The 23796-nt window shown below is 43.3% G+C and overlaps 1 long non-coding RNA gene across 7 annotated transcripts in view; it reads left to right on the forward strand.

The window, feature by feature from the left end:
* LOC111750081 (uncharacterized) overlaps positions 1–23796 on the forward strand; it is a 169631-nt gene that overhangs the window by 65605 nt on the left and 80230 nt on the right. For 4 of the 7 annotated variants that reach the window (XR_010317821.1, XR_010317819.1, XR_010317818.1 and 1 more), the window contains 2 exons: positions 1426–1493; positions 15101–15237. This is a non-coding gene — a long non-coding RNA (uncharacterized LOC111750081). Of the gene's footprint in view, positions 1–1425; positions 1494–12951; positions 14228–15100; positions 15238–23796 lie in introns of those variants that run through there. The other 3 variants (XR_002785214.2, XR_010317820.1, XR_002785217.2) reach the window with 2 other exon arrangements.

Consider the following 23796-nt stretch of genomic DNA (forward strand, 5'->3'; position numbering starts at 1 on the left):
GACAGTTCTACTATGTCCTATAGAGTCGCTATGAGTCAGAATAGACTCTACGGCAATGAGTTTGGTTAAACTTTTACTAAGGTAGCCCTGGTGGCACAGTGGTTAAAGTTCTCAGCTGCAAATCGAAAGTTTAGCAATTCAAGCCTACCAGCCGCTCCATGAGAGAAAGATGTGGCAGTCTGCTTCCTTAAAGATTTACAGCCTTGGAAACACTACGGGGCAGTTCTACTCTGTGCTATAAGCTCGCTATGGGTTTGAACTGACTCGATGGTAGCTAACAACAACAAGGCCCTGGGTGGTACAAGCGGTTTGCTATTGGCTACTAACCTAAAAGTTGGCAGTTCAAACCCACCCAGTGGTATCATGAGAAAAGCCTGGGAATCTGCTTCCGTAAAGATTACAGCCAAGAAAACCCTATGGAACGGTGCTACTCTATAACTCATGGGGTTGCCATAAATTGGAATCAACTTGATGGCAATGACTTTGGTTTTTTTGGTTTAAGCTTCACTAAGCAGGAGACATTGGATCAGGAGTTGTACATACACATGACCCATGTGAATTAGCTCCACAACATTCAGGCGCAACAAACATCCTATTTCTTTTTTTTTTTTTTTAATTAAATCAAATTATGTCTGATTTGGCCCATGGCAGCCAGTGCTGGTGAGAAATTCATTTCTAATTCTTGCTGGGCCTCTTCCCCTTCTTTGGGGGAGTCCCATAACCGTGGGATTTATATAATCCAGGAGACTTGGCAAGTCCCTCTGTCTTCGGTCTGTTGTTATCAAGATGTTTATTTTGTCTGCCAACTCTCTTTGTCAGCTTAGTCCCTGGGACATTTCCCAGGCCTCCCAACCTCAAGGAGCTTAATGTCCCAGCCATCCATTAGGTACCTCATTAGGGCTTCTGCCATCTTTGGAGCAGATTTCTGGCTCTCTAGAGCCTGGCTTTCCTCCAGGCCCCCAGTCTACACTGTAGGGTTAGGGGAAAGGAATACTTTCTTCTTCCTCAGAGCATTAGTTTCCTCCTCATTTCTTCTTCATAACTCCCCCCCCGCCCCAATCGAGTTCTCCCAGACAGGCCTCATGGGTGTTGTCTTCAGAGCAGCTCATGAAACCAAAGAAGTTTTTTCCCCCTGGGGCTTTGAAGTCAAGACAAAGGCCTGTCACCCCAGGATGTGGAAAAGGAGAAAGAAATAAAAGAAAACAAAAACCATCTTTTCAATTTTTGGAATTACTTAGAGAAGCAAGAAATAGGTAAAAATTAATATACCAGTATATTATCTTTCCGTATGCCTTATCCCCTCTAATCTTCAGTGTGAGACTAAAAGGGATAAGTAACAGTGTGAGAGAGGTATTGTTATTGCCATTTTCTGGAAGAATTTTTTCATTCAATAAATACTTATTAAGCATCTTTTATCTGTTCTAGGCACTGGGGTTAAAAACAGTGAAACAGTGAACAAGACAGACAAAAATGAAGGCACCAAGTCTCAGAAAGTAAGTAACTTGCTTGAGATCACATAATCTATAAGTGGAAAAGCTAGAGTTGAACCCACGTGTGTCTTTCTTCAAAGTTTGAATCCACCAAACACTTCTTGGAAACCTTAGGGGGCAGTTCCACTCTGTCCTATATGGTCGCTATGAGTCGGAATCAACTAGATGGCAATGGGTTTAGTATGGTTTGGTTTGGTTTTGGTTGGGGCTCTAAAGAGCATTTTTCCTCCTCCTAACTGTCTTAGGCTCTTGTCTTTGGAAAAAATAAACCAAAGCTCCTCCGCTCCCCCAGCTTGGTTCTGCCTCAGACTGGGGTCTGTGGTGGGCAGATGAGAATGGTCAGCTTTTCCTTTCCTTCCTCCAGCTTTTTTCCAGTTGCCAGCATCTACTGTTTTGGGCTCCTCCAGGTTCAGTTACAGGATCAGGGAGCACAGGCAAGGGGCAGGAAGTCTTACTTATGGTTTGGGGCCTTCTATGGTTGGAGAATATCCAGCATTTACTGTTTCTCCCAAGGGTCCCTATATAGGTTCACTGGGGATCCTCCAATCTTGATGAGGCTACCTAAATGAGTTTTTTTGAAGCCCTTCATTTGGCTTAACTTGGACAATGAGGCAGGATCACCTCCTTTCCCTTCTGCATGGGGTGGGGGACTCAAACAGAAAGCAGAGAACTCTATGCCAAGTGATCTTCAGTCCTCCCTGCCTGCTTCTGTAAACTCTCAGAGAATTGCTTATCATCTCTTAAATAGCCCATAGGTGGAGGGTGGGATAAGGGGGCCGAATCAGCTGCACAGTGTTTCAGTGGATCCTGCAGAAAATGTGAGTGTTAGCAACTCGACTGAAAAAAAAAAAAAAAGTGTTATTTAACACCCTGTTTTCTTCAAGTTTGCATTGACTCCTGACAGCCTTTAACGAGGCCCAAGATCACAGGTTCTGGAATCAAATGGCCCAGGTTTGAATCTGTGCTCCTTTATTCACTACCTACGTGACTTAAGGGAGTGTAATAACCTCTCTGTATACCCATTTTCTCTGTATAACCATCTGTGAAATGGGAGTTCCTAAGCACCAGCCTAATAAGGTTGTTGGAGGAATAGATGAGGCAGTATGTGGAAACTGGAGCGTAACATCTGACATGCGGTTAAGGTCCCATATTGTCATTATTCTCACCATTTATGCTGTACATCAATTTACAAGACAGATTAAAGACAAACGCTTCTGACTGCTTTTGAGTTTAGAGCACAGATTTTTGTAAAAACCCAGACTCTAGAGTCAAGTATTAGAGAGGTAAAATATATGCACTTCATTTAAGCTATGGCTTAATTTGCTTTAGGATGCCATGATTTCTTTCATCCTTCAGGAAAGGCTGCTGCCTAGTCTGGGCTGCTGCATCTTTTCCAATGTGGTTTTTACTCCTTTAGGGCTGGTTAGAGGCAGTGTAGCATAATTTGGAGGGCAGCTCTGACTCTAATCTTGATTCTAGCACTGCATAGCTGCAATGACTTAGTGCAAGTTATTTTTTTCCCTGCCTACAAATCCTCACCTGAAAAATAAAGATGATAATAGTACTAACCTCATAAAGTTGTTGTGAGAATTACAGGAGATAATGTAGGTGAAGAGCCCAGCACAAAGATGGGTTCAATAAACTGGAGCAACTACGTGGTAGATGATGCTAAGTCTTGGTTATCAATCATGGATCATGAGACAAATCTGTTTGACTTCTATTGTCAGATGGACCTGGAGAGTTAGAACTAATCTCCCAAAAGTAGACTGGATATTGCTACATAAAGTCTTGAACATGTTAGATTATGAACACATAATCTAAAAGGTAGATTTAACAACTGAGGGGAGAAGGAGTCCTAGTGTTAGAAACACTGAGGGCTCATGGGGGTTCAAGAGTCCTCATTGGGAGCATAAAGAGCTCTCTGCTTTCCTCTTGGAACACTCTGCCAAGTGTTCTTTTCACCTTCTTTGCAAAATATGACCCTGTTAGAATTAAACTCATCCAAAGAGTCCTTCCTCAATTTCAAATTCTTGGAATTTATCTGACCAATGGCTTACTCCCACTCAGACTAGGATAGGTATTTTGAGGCCATTAGTAGCTGTGCTCCATACTTTTTAGTACATCTTCCTCTTCAGGACAGCTTCTGGAACCCTTGATAAAGTCTATTGAGCTGGCACTGACTCCTATTTTCTCAAAGCAGAAATGGAAGCATGGGAGGGGTGCCTCCATTCTGGAGACAATCCTTCTAGGCTTTTTTCCCCAACTGATTAAGTCTAGGCTGAGTGACTATCATCAATGCCTGTTAAATCCCAATATCCACTAGCCTTACCCACTTTCAAGCAGTATTTTCTTGAGCCTTTACCTGGGCTGGTCCTGGCTGAATGGTTTATCCAAGGGCTGCAATGATTATATGCCCTTTTTACTGGAGTGCCTAGAGATCTTCAGCCTAGTAGTCCACCTTGACCTGACATGACCTCTTGCTGTTGTGTCCTTCCCTAACCACCAGTATGCTGGCTGCCCAAGGATGGCAATACTTCTAGATGCCGATGCTGCTTGGGTGACTGTCCCCCTCTCTTTCATAGAGTTGTCTTCCTTATATGCTTATCTCTACATTACAAAAAAAAAAAAAAAAAAAGGCCATTGAGTCAATTCTGACTCATAGCGACCCTATAGGTCAGAGCAGAACTGCCCCATAGAGTTTCCAAGGAGCACCTCATGGATTTGAACTGCCGACTTTTGGTTAGCAGCTGTAGCACTTAACCACTACACCACCAGGGTTTCCTATCTCTACACAGGGATTATTAAAACATCAGGTTAGTTAGGAACTCACATTATTATGGTTATTTGATAGAGACACAGAAGGAGAAGGGAAGGGGGAAAGAGGGAATTCTCTGTAAAAGGCTATTCTAGCATATTAGGGCTTTGTAAAAACATACATATCTGGCCTCACCCCCAAATTTTCTTTACCAGATTTTTACTGGGTACCCATTTAAATTTGTGGACTATGGCTTTTTATTGAAACCAGTCTTTCCACTTGTGTGGTTTGCCCTTCTGCATCCTAGGTGAGGTGTGAAGAAGGCAGTGAGATGTGCTCAGCCACTGATGGGAGTTTGACAGAAGAGTAGATGAAGAAAGGGTGAATAAGCAAGGACATTGAGTATGTGGACAAGGAAGTGATTGAAAAGATATAGCACAGAACCCCAGTGAAACAGGGAGAGTGGTGAAGATAGGGATGTTATTTAAAGTCTTGGTGAGGTCCCAGAGAAGCTGTAGTCAGGCTGGTTGTGCAGGTAAATTGGAAGAAGAAGGTGTGGTCAGACAGTATGATGCCTGTCTGAATTAGGATTTTGGAAGGTAAATAGTAAAGAAAGGACAATAACTCAGGTGCTCATTAATCAATATTATTGAAGCTTGAGTAATCTGAAAATTGATAGTTGTCGTCCACTCCAGGCTTTAATTCAGTCATTATTTTTTCTTCCGGTAGCATTCAAGTATCTACTTAATGTCTGATTCCCTTGCTTTTGTCTCCAGTTTATAGCCACACACATATTTCTTAAAATATTGATAGAACTTGGCCTCTTTGGCCTTGGCCTTGATAACTCTGATTTGTGGTGGATATTAGGGATTGGCCTATTGAATATCCATCACAAACTCTCTATGGTGTAACTCTCTTGCTACTAAGACTCCCTTGCAGCTGAAGTCCTGGATATAATTTAGTTTCCATTAATTGAATGCACTCACACAGGCTTGAATGTGGAACTGAGTTAAGGAAAGAGAGATATTGGCAGGGAGTGAAACACCCATTTTGCTGGCACAGACTGTAATAGGGAAAACATGACTCAGCAGTCGCAGCTTCCTGGGGGAGTAGCTTCCTGCATCTGCAGCATCCACTTCTCTTATGGTGGCAAAGGTAGTGTGATTCTGGGGACTGAGAGTTATTCCTGCAAGCTCAATCTAGAGCTTGCTCCTCTGGCCCTCTAGGAATTTTGTAAGCCATCTAGTACCTGGTATAAATCTCTTTATGTTTAAACTAGCTATAGTGGTTTCTGTTGTATACAACAGTAACTGATACAAAACTGAATAACTGCTAGCTAGTTCTCCTCCTCATTATAACCAGATATATGCTGACATTGTACTGTTGTTGTTAGCTGTCCTCACGTCGGCTGTGACTCATGGTGCCTCAGTGTATAACAGGACGAAATGTTGCCTAGTCCTGTGCCATCTTTAGGACTGTTGGTATGTTTGAGTCCATTGTTGCAGCCACGGTGTCAATCCATCCAAAGTCAAGGGTTTTCCTTTCTGTTGCTTACTCTTCATTTTACCAAAAAAGGTGTCCTTCTTCAGCAAGCACCCCTCCTGATAATCTAAAGTAAGTGAATCGAAGCCTCAGACAATATTCTGTGATCCATAGGGTTTTCATTGGTTAATTTTGGAAGTGGATTTCCAGGCCTTTCTTCCTAGCCTGTCTTAGTCTGGAAGGTCTGCTGAAGCCTGTCCACCAAGGGTGACCCTGCTGGTATTTGAAATACCAGTGACATAGCTTCCAGCATCAGCAACACACAAGCTACCACACTGTGACAAACTGACAGGCAGGTGGTGGGATATTGTACTAGATTCTATGAAATACAACAGAGAATGGGGCATGGTCCCTGTCCTTAAGAGCTTATGGAAAAGACATACTTGTAAATGGACATATTGGACATATTTTAAAATGCCCAAACATAATACGTGATCACCAGAGAGATTTGAGAACCAGAGGATGGAATAAATAACAATGGCTTGATGAACTGGGAAAGGTGTCAGAGAGATGATGATTTGCAGAATAGAGAAGAATGAGTAGGAGATCATTACACCCACACACATCAATTGTCATCAAGTTGATTCTGACTCAGAGTGACCCTATAGGATAGAGTCGAATTGGCCCATAGGGTTTCCAAGGAGTGCCTGGTGGATTTGAACTGCTGACCAAAAGGTCAGCAGCCACAGCTCTTAACCACTATGCCACCAGGGTTTCCAGGATATCATTAGAGAAAAAAAAAAAAAAGGAAGGAGTGGAATGGGAGAAGCATAGCATTTACAGTTGAGATTCAGCATTTTCAAGGGGATACCAAACCCATTGCCATCGGGTGGATTCCGACTCATAGTCAATCCTATAGGACAGAGTAGAACTGCCCTATAGGGTTTCCAAGGAGCACCTGGTGGATTCAAACTGCTGACCTTTTGGTTAGCAGCTGCACCAGGGCTCCTACAAAGGGATAAAAAAATAGAGGTGTGAAAATGTTGCTGTGTCCAGAGAAGTGTGAGAATTTGGTGTGGCTGGGGTTGAGATGCATGGCTGGGGTGGAGACGAGTGGGAGCAGGAGGGGGAGGAGAGGAGTTTCAGGAGGAAGGCTCTGACCAGACTGTGTAGAACTGCATGTGCCTAATTAGGGAATCTGAATTTTATCATCCGGTGAGAGTGAGCCAGCAGGGATTTGAAGCAAGAGAATGAAAGGAAACAATTTTTTGTTCATGAAGCAAATTCTGGGCATTCATATGGAGAATACTCTGACGGGTGAAGGGTGTTCAAAGGCAAATACTAGGGTGCTGAAACAAAAAGGTGAGCGATGATGAGAGCTTTAGTAGTGATGAATAGGAGGAACAGAATTTAGGATATATTTCTGAGATAAAAATTTACTGGATCTGAGCCAATTAGGAGAGGAAGAAGAATGAAATGAAGATTCTAGTCGGAATATAGGTTTCACTAGAGTAAGGACTTTGTTTGCCCATGGATATGTCCTCAGCACCTACCATTGTGCCTGGTATGTAGCAGATGATCAATACTTATTAAGGGAATGTGGTGAGTGGTGAGGCCATCAACTACACTGTCTCGGATAATGCGTCTATTTTTGGATGTTTGTGTATTGTCCGTAATTAATGCACCTGGCTGCTAACTGGCAGGTTGGAGGTTTCGGTCTACCTAGAGGTGCCTTGAAAGAAAGGTCTGGTGATCTACTTCTGAAAAATCAGCCATTAAAAACCCTATGGGGAACCGGAGTGCAAATGGTAAACATGAACGTGGTGCGAATGGTGAAATGTTGGAGACTGGTGTCCACCCAGAGGCACTTTGGAAGCAAAGCTTAGAAATCTTCTTCCAAAAAATCAGCCATTGAAAACCCTGTGGAGTACAGTTCTATTCTGACACACATGAGGTCGCCATGAGTCAGAATCAACAGCAAATTTTGGTTTTGGTGGATCATCCAAGTAGAAGTGTTGTTGACAAACAGGAATCACTTAGCAGAAATTGGATATTAACTAAACTTAATCATAAGAGCTAGCAATTTTTGAGCTGTTCTTGTGTGTTGGCCTCCATGCTAAGTTCTTCTCTTATACTAACTCATTCAGTCAACTCAAGCACCTCTGAAGTGGATAGTATCATTCTCTTTTTACAGGTGAGGAAACTGAGATAAACAAAGGGTCTTGCTCAATTTCATGCACTTGGAAGGTGGCCGAGGTATGATTTGGCCTCAGATCAGTCTGACCTTATACCAGATCCCTTACCTATCCACTTCCCTGGTGTCCACTGAGTTGTCTTCTGGTCCTGCCTCTAGTGAAGGGATGCTGCTAGCATGCTTGGCCATGAGACACTTCATTTTTCAACTGTTCAGGTTGTCTTCACCTCTTAGCTGTTTTTCTCACCACATGCCCAGGTGGGTTACGTACAGCATATATGGGAAGCTTGGAACTCAGAGTTACATTATTTAAGCTTCTCCAGGGCTGGGTCCTACAAAGAACCTTTGTATCCCACCACTGACCTTACTAGCAGTGTGACCTTGCACAAGAAGCTCAGCTTTTTTAGGAACAAGGCGATGATAAGCAGCAGAAATGAGCAAACTGATTAGAGCCTGATGGTGTGGTTGAAGGTACAAGGGATATAGAGTTAGAGAATCCAAATCTGGATGGGATCTACCATTTTTCAGCTAGCTCTGGATTAGCTATTTAAATGCTGTACGCATCTTTTTTTCGTGAGTTTTAATATGGGGCTGGAAATAGACACCTGGCAAGGCTTTGATGAAAATGAAAGGTACTTTAAGTAAAGCACTAAAAGAGTGGTTGGCACATATTAGGTCCTCAAATCTTAGTTTTTACATTAAAAAAAAAAAAACCTTTTACATTAGTGTGTTATTATTAGTGGGTAATGAGAGAAAATCAGTCTGCCATTTGTCTTTACTAAGATAAAGCAGTATAGTTTTGCTTTTATATCTTCTCTTCTAGCCACCATAGACCAGTATTACTCACTGGGGGTGATTTTACCTTCCAGGGAACATTTGGCAATATCTGGAGATGTTTTTGGTTGTCACAGTTGTGGGGATAGGGAGGTTGTATGCCACTGGTGTCTAGTGGTTACAGGCCAGGGATGCCACTAAACATCCTACAATGCACAGGACAGCTTCTTACAACAAAGAATTATCCAGCCTATAGTGCCCAGGTTGAATTGAGAAGCACTGCTATAGAAGAAAATACTGCCCAAATGAAGCTAGTACAAAGAAATTGTGAGGGATGAGACGAGGAAGAGGATATTTTTTCTCCTGGATATGTGAGCTGGGTACGTCTGGTAGACTTTCTGTCATGGATTGAATTGTGTACCCCCGAAATATCTGTCAACTTGGCCAGGTTATTATTCCTTTGTATGACTGTATGATTGTCTACCATTTATCCTCTGATGTGATTTCCCTATGTGTTGTAAATCCTATCACTATGATGTAATAAGGTGGATTAGTAGCAGTTATACTGATGAGGCCTAAAAGATTAGATAGTGTCTTAAGCCAATGTCTTCTGTGATATAAAAGAAAAAAGCAAGAAGAGAGACACGGGGACTTAATATCACCAAGAAATCAGTGCCAGGGGCAGAGCATGTCCTTTGGACCTGAGGTTCCTGTGCTGAGTTGCTCCCAGACCAATGGAAGACTGATACATCACAAGGACCTTCCGCCAGAGCAGACACAGAGAGAAAGCCTTCCCCTGGAGCTGACGCCCTGAATTTGCACTTGTAGCCTGCTAGGCTGTGAGAAAATAAACTTCTCTTTGTTAAAGCCATCCACTTGTGGTATTTCTGTCATAGCAGCACTAGGTGACTAAGATGGCTTCTAAAAGACTCTGTCAGTGGAATAGAAACAGACTGGGTCAGCTAGCAGAGCAAATGGTCTTCATAAACTCACTGCCTCCTTTTCTTCCCCTCCACATCAAATGAAGGATAGTGGCTGGTATCTGGCAGCTTGCTGCCACTTATTTGCTTTGTTCCGGAACATTGCCTGAGGACTCTAAGTGGTCAGCATTGTGCGGAGCATGGTCAAGATTTTTAGCACTTTTTTTCTGAACTAAAAATTGGGTTATTTGATCCAATAAGTATATTTATGGAAACAAGGGGACTGGGCTTTTAGAATTGGGAATAAGCCTGGAGCCTCTTCAGTTATGTCTTTGGAAGAAATAAGATAGTGAGAGCCCTGGACATAAAACTGTGAAATCCAGGTATAGCTTCTTTGAGTCCTGGCTACCTGATCCTAAAATGTCCCTAAACTTCTCTGAGCTCAGTTTCTTCATTCGTAAAATTAATGATTCTTACCAGGGGTTCTTACTTACAAAGTGCTGTGTAAATTGAAAATTCAGTTAGCTAACTATTACTTAGGGTGTTTTAATGTACAAGAGTCGTAACATATATAAGGTATGACTATAAAATAATAAAACCCACATATTTTTTATGTATATGTAGCCAGAACTGAGGCACCCAACTGAATATAGGCTCTTCAAGGCCTGAGTCTTTGATTTTTTTGGTTCACTTCCTGGCACCCATGATAGAAAAGCTACACAGACCACGTGTGAGTTTTGAGTGAAGAATTTTCTTTCTTCTTCTTTATTTGACAAATGTAAATCACACGTAAGGGAGCCCAGCTTTCAGGCTAACTGACTCCTGAGTAAAGACAGAAAGTGATATATGTAGTTCAAATTATTATACAAAAAGTTGATAATTCTGACTGGATACATTTTGGGTCAGGTTTGATAAACAGAAGCTGTTGTCTCTGATTAGGATAAAATACGAACAGAACGTTCCTGGTTCTTTTGTGTTTGTGTTTGTGTGTGTGTGGCTTACCTCCAGATAGAAAACTTTTGGGAAGACTCTGTAATGTCTTAGGATGCAAGTCTTCTTAGAAATTAAACCTCTTCTGCGTCATGACTGACTGTGCTCCCTGTCAGAGTTTGGCTAAGTTTTACTATTTTTACGTGGTAAGAATTCAATAAGTACTTGTTAAAGGAATGACGGAGAAAATGAGATATCAGAGTGCCTCGCTCATAATAAAACCAAAAAACCAAACCCATTGCTGTCGAGTCAATTTCGACGCATGGCGACCCCATAGGAGAGTAGAACTGCCCCATAGAGTTTCCAAAGCTGTAGTCTTTACAGAAGCAGACTGCTGCATCTTTCTTCTGCAGTGTAGCTGGTGGTTTCTAGCTGCTGACCTTTTGGTTAGCAGCAGAGCTTTTAACCACTGTGCCACCAGGACTCGTTATAAAGGAGTGTGCAATAAAAGAGAGCTGCTTGGCTTTGTAAATGATGAGGTGCTAATAATAAGTGAGAATATTAAAAGGCATGTGCTGTGGAGCCTGAGAAAGACACTAGAGAGAAGTATTCTAGGGGCTCCTATGATCATCTTTACTTCTTGGTTAAGATGACAGACAATGATGGAGCTGCCTCTATTTTCCTTGCTCTTACATTAAACACCGGTATGAGGCATGAAATTGTGGCACAAAGTTTCAGGGATGGGGTCAAAAGCCACAAGTCCAGGGATGCTGATTAGAAAGCGAAAAGGAACTTGTGTTCCTGGCTACATAATGGAGCCACCATATCAGCCCTGTCAAGTCTGGTTATGTGAGAAAAAATAAATCCACATTGTGTTGGATTTTCTATTTTTGCCACTAGACCCAGTCCCAATGATGCAGCCCTCATCAGATTCACTCCACTAATGGTGGCATCTTGAAACGGAGGAGCAAAGACATCCCTCTACGTTTTCTTTACACTTGCCTTCAATTCGTTTTTGGAAAGTTTCAGGTTACGTTGTTATGGACACTACACATGGGCCTACTACTTCTTGAGCTTTCCCTTATCGCTCATCCCACGTTCACCAGTGCCTGGTCATCAGAATAATATATTCAAGAGGATGCTGTACAGACCATGTTTTATAGAACTCCCTGGGCCCTGCTCAGTTGTTTGTTAGTGCCCCTGAGGGCTACATAAATTCACAGTTGCAACTGCCTTCTAGGTACTGAAAAAGTAGAAAAGAATATCAGCTCTGTCTAGAACTGCAGAGGTTATCTGGATCAGGGCTCCTCGGAGGTGTATCAAAAACTTTTCTAGGAGGGTGAACTTGTAAGGTGCTGGGAAGGTCAGTACCAATCCCTCTCTCCCTTCCAGTAGGCTACTTCTATTTTGATCTGTATTTTATAATGTGTGTTTAAAAAAGCTTCCATGGCTAGAAAACCCTGACTTACAGATCACTAAAGGAGGCCCAGTGAGTCCCTGGGTGGTACAAACGGTTACTGTGCTCAGCTGCTAGCTGAGAGGTTGGGGGTTCGAGTCAACCCAGAGGTGCCTCAGAAGAAAGGCTTGCTCTACTTCTGGAAATCAGCCATTGAAAACTCTATGGAGCACCATTCTCCTCTGACCCACATGGAGTCAAGGTAAGACAGAATCTGCTGGTTAAATGAGGACAATGGAGGTTAATACAACAAATTATTTGTTGAGAATCCACTAGGTATGAGACATTACTACAGGCAGGGCAGCACCTTAGACAACTCCAGAGAATGCAGTCCCCACACCCTGCAAAGTAAATACTGCCCTGGAGTTCTGCAATGAGGCAGCCCTGACTACAGGTGCTACATTGCTGAGTAAGACAGTGTTCCTACCATAAGACACTTACATCACAAATGGTTGTACAGAAATAATGAGGGAAGAATGAAAAACACATTGTGTTGTTGTGTCAGACAGATCAAGATAGATATAGTCAGTGAGGTATCAACTCAGTATATTGTGGAAGTTTAGCGAGATGATAGGTGTAAAGAAGACAAAGGTATCAGAAATGGCTGGGTATAGGAAGTAGCATTTAAGACGGGCCCTGAAAGAACACTAAAATGGTGTGGATTAGTATAGATTGGTAAAACTGAATTGACTCTTCACTGAGTACTGACTATACATGGCAGGTGAGTAAACCAAAAACCCAGTGCTGGCGAGTCGACTCTGACTCATAGCAACCCTATAGGACAGAGTAGAACTGCCCCATGGAGTTTCCAAGGAGCGCCTGGCAGGCTTGAACCACCAACCCTTCGGTTAGCAGCTGTAGCACTTAACCACTACTCCACCAGGGTTTGTACATAGCTCCTATTTCATTTAAACCTCATGTGAAGCAAGTTTATTATCCCTATTTTACAGTACAGGAAACTGAAAAAGAGAGGATGGAGAATTTGCCCAAGGCCTTCAGCGAATTCCTGGGGAACGAAAACCAGTCACTGTGGCGTTGATTCTGACTCATGGCAACCCCACGTAGGTCAGAGGAGAACTGTGCTCCATGGATTTTTTAATGGCTGGTTTTTCGGGAGTAGGTTGACAGACCTTTCTTCTGAGGTGTCTCTGCGTGGGCTTCAACTTCCAACCTTCCAGCTAGCAGCCGAGCCTGTTAACCATTCGCACCACCCAGAGACTCCACATGGGAGATGCACGATGCAAAATCGGACCCATTTGCTGTCAAAGCCTAGGCTGTTTCTGGGTTACTGGTCACATAATTTTCGACAGGAGAGAAGCAAGACATCAGGTATACCAGAAGGAAATTTGTTGGGGGTGTTGTGTGCTGTCAAGCTGACTCTGATTCACAGGGACCCTAAAGGACATGGGAGAACTGCCCCATAGAGTTTCCAAGGCGTATTCTTTATGGAAGCAGATCCCCAGGTCTTTTCTCCTGTGGGGTGGCTGGCGGGTTAAAACTACCAACTTTTCGTTTAGCAGCCGAGTGCTTAACTATTGTGCCACCAGGGCTTCTTAGAAAGAAACTACCTACTCTATAGTTATCTACTATATAACTTGATTTGAAGACTTAATTATCTAAGCCTCATGGCTACTCCAGAAAGTCAGTGCTAGCCTCACTTTATAGACAATTCTAGGCAAAGTCACACAGCTAAAAGTGAACTGCGCAGCCTTGGCTCTGGTCTCAGAATTCCTGATTTCAAGGTCAGACACCTTCCTCAGATGCACCCGACTCTCTCCTGTTAATCAAGAAATAAGGATGGCCCTTTAAACTTTGAACTGAAACCACTCCTGGAAGTAACCTTTCAGCTAAATAATAGATTGACTCATGAAATAAACAATATCACCTGTGAGTACTGTCCTCCTCTTAAAAAAGTCATCTATGTGAGACCAAACGGTCAACAGTTACCCTAAAGCAAAGATTAGAAAGCCGGGGGGCAGGGGGGTGGGTAGAGAAGCTAGATTAATGGAAATAAAACAACCAGAACAGAAATAATGAGAATGTTACCTTGTGAAAAATGTAACCAGTGTCACTGAACAATACGCTTAGAAACTGTTAAAAGGCAACCTAATTTGCTGTGTAAACTTTCACCAAAAACACAATAAAGTATTATTTTGTAAAAAAAAGAAGAAACTATATCCGTTGTACGTAAATTCCAATGGTCTAACTATGAAATCTCTTAGGAAAAATCTCAACAAAAAAGAAGGATGGGAAACTGTGTGTGTGGTGGGTGGGGGGGGTGGGTGGTTGGGGTGTGAGGGATGGAGGTGGTAGAGGGGTGGAAGTGAGGGGTGGGGGGTGTATTATAGGTTATGTTACAGACATGGTGGACCTTGACTCTAGCATTGAATGCCAGGATGAGGAGCTGTGCCGGAAGCTGAAAACCTCAGGGACCCCATCACCTGTTCCATCTGATTTGTGTTCTCTGAGCAGCGGGCTCCCTGACAAGCATAACACCCCTGCAAAGCAGATCCTGAGGTTGGGGCTTGCATTCTGGTAATTATTTTGGGACACGATCCCCGGGATCAGAGTAAGGGACTGGAAAGAGTGAAACAGGAAAGGAGGGGGTATGGTCTTGAGTTGGTCACTGCTGTGAGAAACTGGGGCTCAATTCTGCTGGAACCTTTTAAGTAGCCTGTAGAATTCACCTGTCCGGCCAAGGGGACAAGAAGAAGGAAGCATTTGTCCACTGCCTCTTCACCCGCACTCATCGGGCGTTGTCCCTGGAGCGTCAAGATCCCTGCAGGTCAGCATAGAGGATTGCCCGGCAACGTCCTGCAGATACTATCGCCACAGCTGTAGCTGGAGCAAAAGGTGGACCAGAGAGGGTGTGAGATGGGGATGGGAGATGAGAACAGGACAGAGATACTACTTCCATTCGAAAGGAAGATTTAACAAACATAGACCTGATGTGGTTTCTTGACTGATCAATTTATGATCTCTAAATATGAGAGGAAGCAGAACTGGTGTAAACGTCAGAAAGCTAGGAACACTGGAAAACATAAATTTTGAAAGAAGTACTTTTGTTGCCATCCACCAGCAATTGCGTCTTTTATGCAGGTGGAAGGCGAGTTTGTCCCTGGAGATTTCACCGCTTGCAGGATAGTGCCCCCTGGTGGACTCCAGGAGCAGTCGGCTGGCCCAACTGTAAAGACAGGCTTTTGCCAGCCTCCTGCTGTATGAGTAAAGAAACCAAGGTAAGAGCGTTCTTTTAAAAAACTAGGGGAATAAAATATAAAACCTTGCTTGTCCCTACTACTGAGGCTTTACTTAAATAAGATTCCAGGAGGGAAATCCTGTCAAATTAGCCTTAACACTTGCTGGCTATCATGCTCTATATTAAAAGGGGTCTGTAAAGGGGAGATAAGTGTATGGGTCCATTCGCACTGCTGGTGATTACTCCAGCAGGATTCGATGTCCTTACAGGTTAGCCCCAGTGAAATAGCAAGTCCATTTGGAGAAATCCATACTTGAACTTATGTTAAATACCCATAAATTAACCCTGAACACAGTTGCGCTATTATTTCAGGTATTAGTAGCAATCAAATGTTTTAAGTCCTGAAAATTGCCCCATCAAAATTCAAGTCTATGGCAAAACAAGATAATAAAGAAGCATATTCTTATGTTAATGAGGTTGTGTTGGACCTTATCCCCAATGAGACACATTGAGTTTTTAAATAGATCTTTGTCCAAATATTTGCTCCAATTATTTGGCTCTTCCACTACTTCCATTCCAGCATTTTCCTTGGCACATTTTTTTCTTCTGACATAAAATGAACCTAGCACAATGGAGTCACATGGACTCGCTAGGAGTCAGAGTGGTCTGTACGATGTCTGACAACGACAACAATAGGCATCCAACAATGAGGATGAAAGCCTGCCGGTCGAGCTGCGTATCGGTCCTAAGTAGGGGTAAACACCGACTTTAGAGGTAGGTCTCCACCAGTGAGAAAGAGCATAAGGGACAATGTGATAGTGCTATTCAAACTTTTCCAGTGTACATTACAGTTGGCCCTCCGTATCCACTGGTCTGCATCCTTAGCTTCAACCAACTGTAGATTGAAAATATTCAAAAAAAATTCCAGAAAGCAAAACTTCAATTGGCTTTGCGATCACTGCTCTGAATCCAAGTGAATGAAGTGATGTGTAGGCGTCTCCTGCTGTAGCCTCCCGCCATTTCACAACTCCTCAGTCTCTCTCCAGCACTCTTATTTAAGCATTGTTTGCCTGGAGTCTTGTCATCATTCCCTAAACAATTCAGTACTGTATAACTATTTACATAGCACTTACATCGTGTTGGGTATTACAAGTAATCTAGAGATGATTTAAAGTCTAAGAGAAGATGTGTATAGATTACATGCATATACACCATTTTATATGAGGGATTTGAGCACCTGCAGATTTTGGTATTTGCAGAAGTCTTGGAACCAATTCCCCATAGATACCAAGGGACAAGGGACAAGTATAACAGGAAATGAAAGTTAGGAAAGAGAAAAAATGTTCCCAGGCAACTGGGGCTATGTGGCCCCCAAGTGGCCTGCTATAGTTTTGAAATTATTTAAAGTTCTGGGATTCAGTCCCCTCAAATCATGTACATTTTGGATTCTGTATCACATGTACCCCATTACCTCGTGTGTTATAAAAATACTGCCCTCTGCCCAAAATCTGAATACCATCGATGCTCTGGGAAGCCTTGCTGAATTTATTCAGCTATCCTTGGGAGTCATTTCTTAGTCTGTGCAGGATGCACCCCAGCTGAGGAGCTGAAAACTTCACTGGGAAAAGCAGGAAACAACTCATTCATCAGAAGCTGATTTTGTTCCAAATGATTCGTTTCTCTTTTGGGTCTGCACGCTCTGTGTGTGAGGACAGCACATCCTCTCCCTTTTATTTTAGGACTTTAGTTGGCAGCAAACAGCAGGAAGAAAGCAGGAGGGTCTCACATGGGAAGCCTTATGCCCAAAAGACAGAATCCTGTTCACTGTGGCGCTTTGAGATAAAATTCTCAGTTTTCTGTTTCTAGACAAGATTTTTTTTTTTTAACCACTATTTATTTCCCAAACTTCTTTTTTTTCTTTTTGGTGTTACCCCAAACAGAAACTTTGTACCCATTAAGCAATTACTCCCTACTTCTGCCTCCCTCAGGCCTGCTCATCTGCTTTGTCTTTATGTGTTTGCCTATGTCTAGATTAGATTTGACTTAATGTTCTATGGAAGTTCTATTAAAAGCTTTACACATTGTTATGGATTAAATCGTGTCCCCCCAAAACACGTGCCTCTGGACTTGTGCATGTGTTCTGTTTGGAAACAGGAGGTTTTTGTTTTATTAATGAGGTCATGGAAGCCTGGTGGTACAGTGGTTAAGAGCTCAACTGCCAACCGAAAGGTCAGCGATAGATTTGTTTTTAGAAGCTGAAATAGACAAAGATCTCCTCCTAGAGCCACACCCTGAATTCAGATTTCTAGTGCCCTGAACTTAAGGAAATAAATTTCCGTTTTCTAAAGCCACCCTTTCATTTATTTCTATTACAGCAGCACTAAGAAACTAAGACACACATATAAATTGTGCTGTAATAAGCAATAATCCACTGCCTTTGAGTCTGTTCCAACTCATAGCAACCCTATAGGGCAGAGTAGAACTGCCCCATAGGGTTTCCAAGGCTGTAAATCTTTACAGAAGCAGACTGCCACAACTTTCTCCCATGGAGTGGCTCTTGGGTTCAAACCACCCAAACTTTTGGTTAGCAGCCAAGCACTTTAACCACTGCGTGACCAGGGCTCCAGATTGTGCTGTAGTAAAAAGCGAAACAAAGACTTTCACATCCTCAGGCTAATTTAATCCTTCAATAACCTCCCCTGCGATGGATGAAGAAATATAGGTCCAAAGAAACTGACTTGGCCAAGTTCTACAGTTGGTAGATGGCAGACTGTGAACATCAACTGAAAAAAGAACTTCAAATTTAAATTGTTTGATAGCATTTGGTTCCGTTCAAATCCAAATTGTAAAACACAAGCTTTTATTTTAGAAGTTGTTTTTATGTGAAAGAACACTGTTTAGCATGACTCTTGTAAATAATGATACCTTTGGAAGCTTCCCAAACTTCTGGATGACGTCCCAGGGCTCTGTAAGTACAAAGCAGGGTCAGAGGTTTGCTTCACATTCCACCCAGCCCCACCTCCTGTAGCCCTTTTCTGACGTCTCTGGTGATGTTCTGAAGACCAAATTCAATGACTTTTATCAAACTCATCTACCTTGACCTCTCTGTGGCACTTGGTCATGGGGGACTACTTCTTTCAGGTTGAAAAAACTTTGTCTTGGACGTTTGTGAGAATGCACTTCCCTAGTTGGTTTTCTAGTTTCTGCTGTCACCGCTTTTGCCGCAAAACACGGATTCGAGCCACTTGTCACAAAGCCAATACTGAGACATGGATGAGGTAAGCAGCAAGAGGGGTTTATTTCATACCGGTATACAAGAAACAGAGGGGAATGTGCTCCTCCAAAACCTGTCTGTCAGAGGCCGACCAGAGGGTTTTACAGAGTTAGGGCTTAGGCTTGAAGAATCTGGAGAATGGCAGCTCTCCTTTGAGGGGGGCATGTTGACCACATTTCAGACATGTTGATCTTCTGCGGGTATTCTTAGAGGTCTTCTGATGCCATCCTGGTTTCTGTCACAAGATGGGCCCCCATTGTGTAGTTGAGTCATCCCAGATCTTATTGATTGTTTTTCTGCTTTTCCAAGAGGAACATACGTAAATTTTAAACTTCATAGAATCATGGAGAATGATAGAGGGAAAGGAGGAAACAAACCACAAATCACAAAATCACTGGGGTATGTAAAGGCTAACTATGCAAGCCATGCAGAAACAATGCTATGATACCCAGGACGTTAAAAAAAAAAAAAAATCAAACCCACTGCCGTCCAACTCATAGCAACCCTATAGGACAGAGTACAACTGCCTCATAGAGTTCTCAAAGTAGCGCCTGTTGGACTTGAACTGCCGACCTCTTGGTTAGCAGCCGTAGCACTTAACCCCTATGCCACCACAGTTTCCATACCCAGGGCATTAGGCCCCTACAATCTCTTTCTCACACTGCCCCTTTCACCGCTGCCAAGTGTTCTTCTTATTCTTGTCCCCTAAATGTGGGTGACCTCCCAGTTTTGATTTTTGACAATCTGCGGCTCCCTTTTTCTATTTATCCCTGAATAAACATATCTTATTTTCAATGTCTACTAATACACATATGGTACTAAACATTAAAAAAAAAACAAACCTGTTGCCATCGAAATAATGCCTTCAGCCCTAATGAACTTTGTATCCTGCCAGTTTAGAAGACGTTCCACTTGGATGTTTTCTGATCCTTTCAACCTCAACAAGTCCTGAGCATAAGTCATGATCTTCGTTTTCCTAAACCCATCTCACCTCCCAACTTTTTTTGCAAGGTCTTAACTTTCCATTGTCACAGTTAACCTGGCTTAACACCTTCGAATCATCTTCTTTCATGTTTGTGTCTTATATCTATCCAGTTACCAGTACTTACTGGGTGAATGATTACCAGTTATTGAAATCCAAAGGTAGCAGTGAAACCTGTGAGAGCCAGAACTCAATGGGACTGCCTAGGTTTTCTGGGTCTCGAAAGTTTTCTGCCTTTGACAGGGTGCGGTCTTCCCACTTTTCAGTGGCTCATTTTAGTGGAAAATATTTGAGTTTTCCTTCTCTGACAGGTTACTGCCTTACATAGGTTCTGTCTTTTGCAGGTTCTACTGTATTAGTGTCACTTGGTATTAATCTTTGGGCTTTTCTTATTCTCCTGCGCCCACTTTCTGATCCTGGCCTTAGTCTGTTTAAGGCAATCAACATTGCCTACAGGGAAATTCGGATTTCTATGCAGGAATGTAAAGAGAGGAAACAGGTAGCTTTCTGTTTTTTTGACTTCCAGACCAGGCCCTAGAGAATAAAAAATAAAAGCCCCAGAGCAAGTAGGGTTTACTGTTTCTGTGAAAATAAAGAGTAGAAGAAGAATTGAAGGGGAGGATTAAAGGGTGATGTCACCTGGATTAGATGGTGATGGGCAAGGAGGGGAGTGACTTGGAGAGGGGTATATTGGGTTAGTGTGTAAAGGCTTGTTGTTAGATGCTATGGAGTAGATTTTCAACTCATAGCAACCAAACTCTTAACCATTGCGCTACCAAGGCTCCTGGAGGAAATCTAAACCCCAAAGCGAACCCATTGCCATCAAGTTGATTCCAATTCATAGCGACCCTGTAGGACAGAGTAGAACTGCCCATAAGTTTTCTAATGCTGTAATCTTTATGGAAGCATACTGCCATATCTTTTTCCCAAGGAGCTACTGGTGGATTTGAACTACCAACCTTTTGGTTAGCAGCCCGTGCTTAACCACTGCCCACCAGGGCTGTTTTGGAGGAGATCCAAAACCTAAAGAATGTGTTGCCGTCAAGTAGATTCTGACTCATGGAGACCCTATAGGACAGAGTTGAACTGCCCCCTAGGGTTCCCAAGGAGCGGATGGTGGATTGGAACTGGTGGCCTTTTGGTTTAGCAGCCAAGCTCTTAACCACTGTGCCACCAGGGCTCTAGGAGATATCAATTGCCTCTTGCAAATTCCTAAGGTCCAGCCGCTTAAAATATAGTGAAAGAACACTGGGAGAGATAAAGGCATGAAAGACCACAAGGAAATGATTTTGCTTAGATTGTTGCATTAGTGACCACCAAGGCCACTAAGGAGATGATTTTGCTCAGGCTGTAGCCAACCGAGGGTTCTTGTCCTGTCCTATTAGCTGATCGAAATAAGACGGACGCCACACCACCAGCTGCAAGGGAAACAGAAAGTGGAAATTTATTGTCTGCGCAGACAAGGAGCAACACAGGGTCTAGCGACCATAAGGCCATATGCTCACTGTCTGAGGGGTTTGGGGAGCTTTTTATTTCCAATGGCGTCTGGATGTTGGGTTTGGTACCCAGAAATCTCCACCCTTGGCCCTCCCATATCCACATTTGGAGGTTTGGATATTGAGTCATGTTGGTGATATTCAGGTCCAAGGACAGATTGAGGAGACAGGTCTTCAGGTCCTGTGCTTGTGCCAAAATCTTGATTCGTGCATGTGCAGGATTCTGGCACCAAATTTAAACTGTGGTTAGGGCCACAGCATGGTTGGGCCAAACCACAGTTAGAAGCTGTAGCTCGGCGGGGTGTGAGGGGAGTGGGGAACCACGGCTGAGCCGAGGGAAGTCTCGATGGAGGCTTCAATCCCCCCTCTAACAGGTTCCTTTTAATCTTAAAAGGGGTTTAGGGCCGAAAGTCTCATCTTCTATAGTTTTTCCTGCTGGCTAGGGACACTGGTGTAGAACTAGGCTCCAGCTGGAACCTGCTCGGGGGAGAAGGGGTGATACCCCCATCGCAGCATCATCTGCAGGTGGAACTTCTGAAGCCTGGAAGACACAAACTTTACTAAAAGGTTAAACAAATGAGGTCTGAATACAAGCAGCAGGATGACCATGGCCAACGATCTCAGAAGGGGAAGACACCGTGTTAAGTTTGGGATTGCTGCCTTTACTATATCTCAGATATCCTGCGAAGTTAGGCTTTGGTTGAACTTGTGTAGCCATTTATCATGGAGGGACTTGAGTCCTCAAGAAGGGGCCAGAAGCCCTATTACTGTACCTGCCTCAGTTAGGATTATACCCAGTGCCCTCTTTAGTCTACAAATTGAGGCTTGGCTGGAGGCCCAGTACATGCAGACACTGGTGCCTGAGAGGAACAAAAATCCTAGGGAACATTGACCAGTGGTTTTGACAGGGCCGATGTAAGAAGCTGTCCATCTGCAGCCAGGACAACGACAAACTGTGCTGCAGTCACTCAGGCAGGAGCCAGACCCACACACTCAGACACACCGACCGGGGCCACACAAAGATTCAGTGATGGCACAGCACCAAGGGTGGTACCAGCTCACTTGAGCCAAGTGCTGCACCACAAGTTTGGGGTCAAGGGACCACAAAGCCCAGGTTGGCACACTCAGCACATGGGGCTTTGGGTTTTTTGTTTTTTTTTTTGTGGTATTGTAAATGTGTTTCAGAGGTAAATGAGTGTGCCCGGGGGTGTAGGCCCCATGTGGTTGGGCAAGCAATAGTCAAGGAGCAAATAAAAAGTCCTCAGGAAATTCTTGGATATCTTCTCTCAGTAGGTATCTACGTATAACGGACTTGGCTGGTCAGATTAGTTTGGAGGTAAGTTGTCTCATTCTAATGTCTGGAGTTTTAGCAGTGAAGTCAGTGAGACCCTGGATAGTCTGTTGGACAAAGTCTCTATTGTAATTAATGAAAGATGGTCCCAGGGGTAGACCCATCGCATGAGGAATCTAGTGATATTTTTAGTAGGCGGGGGCACCTGGACCAGGACTGCCTCTACATTGTCTTTAGTTCTGGTACAGGCGTGAGGCAGACTCAGTGATCTTTTAAGTGGAGAGTGTTTGAGGTGCTTATGAGATAATTATTTTGCCATTCTGGGGTCCTTGCTTTTCCTGTAGGAAGAAATAGCAAATAAACAAGCAGGGTATAAGGCTGCATATAGGTGGTAAACATGAACAGAGTCATAAATAACAACCCGTATAATCACCAGGGGATGACAGTCAACTGGCACAATTGTCTATCACTTTAAATCTTCTGAAGCCTGACTTTCTCAATTATTACTGTCTTGCCAATTCTTACTGTTCTGCAGGGTCTGCAGGTTGGTATCATGAGTAGGAGCTGGCTCGATGCGAGAGTTGTGGATCTATGCTCCCTTTTGGCAATCTTGACAGCAGCGCCAGGGGTTTGTTCTCCTGCCCGGTCTGTAGTGCTCCAGGTCTTGACACGGAGAGAGAGACTTCAGGTTGTGGAAGAGTCTGTCACATCACTTACCTGTAAAGAGAGTCAAGCGCCCCTGCCACAGAATACAAATCTTGTTTAATAGCGAGCTAGCTTTGTGCATGTCTCTAGTCTCCAAGGTAGTCTCGGGACCCAGAGTAATCAAGCCCTCCCACAAGTTACGGAGGAGGGGACGCCCATATAAGCTCAAAAAGGCTTACCTTAAGTTTGGTTTCAGGTGCCACCCTAGTCCTGAACAGAGCCAAGGGAAGGGTCTTAGCCCATATTAACTAGGTCTTCTTGTAAGGTTTGGCCCAGTGGGCTTCAATAGTCCAGTTTACCTTCTTCCTGCAATCTTTTTCTGGAACATATTCCTGGTGCTTAATCTCCTCTTACACTGCCAAGAAGATCTTGTTGTCTCCCTTTTTTCTTCTTTTTTGTAGGATGGCAATGGTTTTTTTTTTTTTTTTTTTTGGTGGTCTTTAATCTTGAGAGTGACCGTACAGAGTAACAAGTGGTACAGAGCCAGCTGCTCACAAGACCATAAAACCTGATCCAGTAGCAAAATAAATCGATGTATTTACATTTAGGTTTTTCCTGGAAACCCAGGGCAGTCTAGTCTAGAGCCATCCCTCCCTTTCTTTTCTACCTTTCTACTTCCTTCTCACCTTTTTGTTTTCATTCTTCTTGTTCTCTACCCTTTTACTCCTCTAAGCCTCATCAGTTGTTTCTGCCCTGTCTGGCCCCTATTTTTGCAACTATAAAGGTCTTCTGTAGCTTACAGCAAGCTAGAATCAGTCACTAGTACTGGGGTCACAGTTCTCACTGCTCGCTTGGCCTCTAAGTCGACCCTTTAGTGGCCTTGGGCCACTACTGTATCTTCCTGTTGATGT

The sequence above is a fragment of the Loxodonta africana genome, chromosome 14 (assembly GCF_030014295.1).
Source record: "Loxodonta africana isolate mLoxAfr1 chromosome 14, mLoxAfr1.hap2, whole genome shotgun sequence".
NCBI lineage: Eukaryota > Metazoa > Chordata > Mammalia > Proboscidea > Elephantidae > Loxodonta > Loxodonta africana.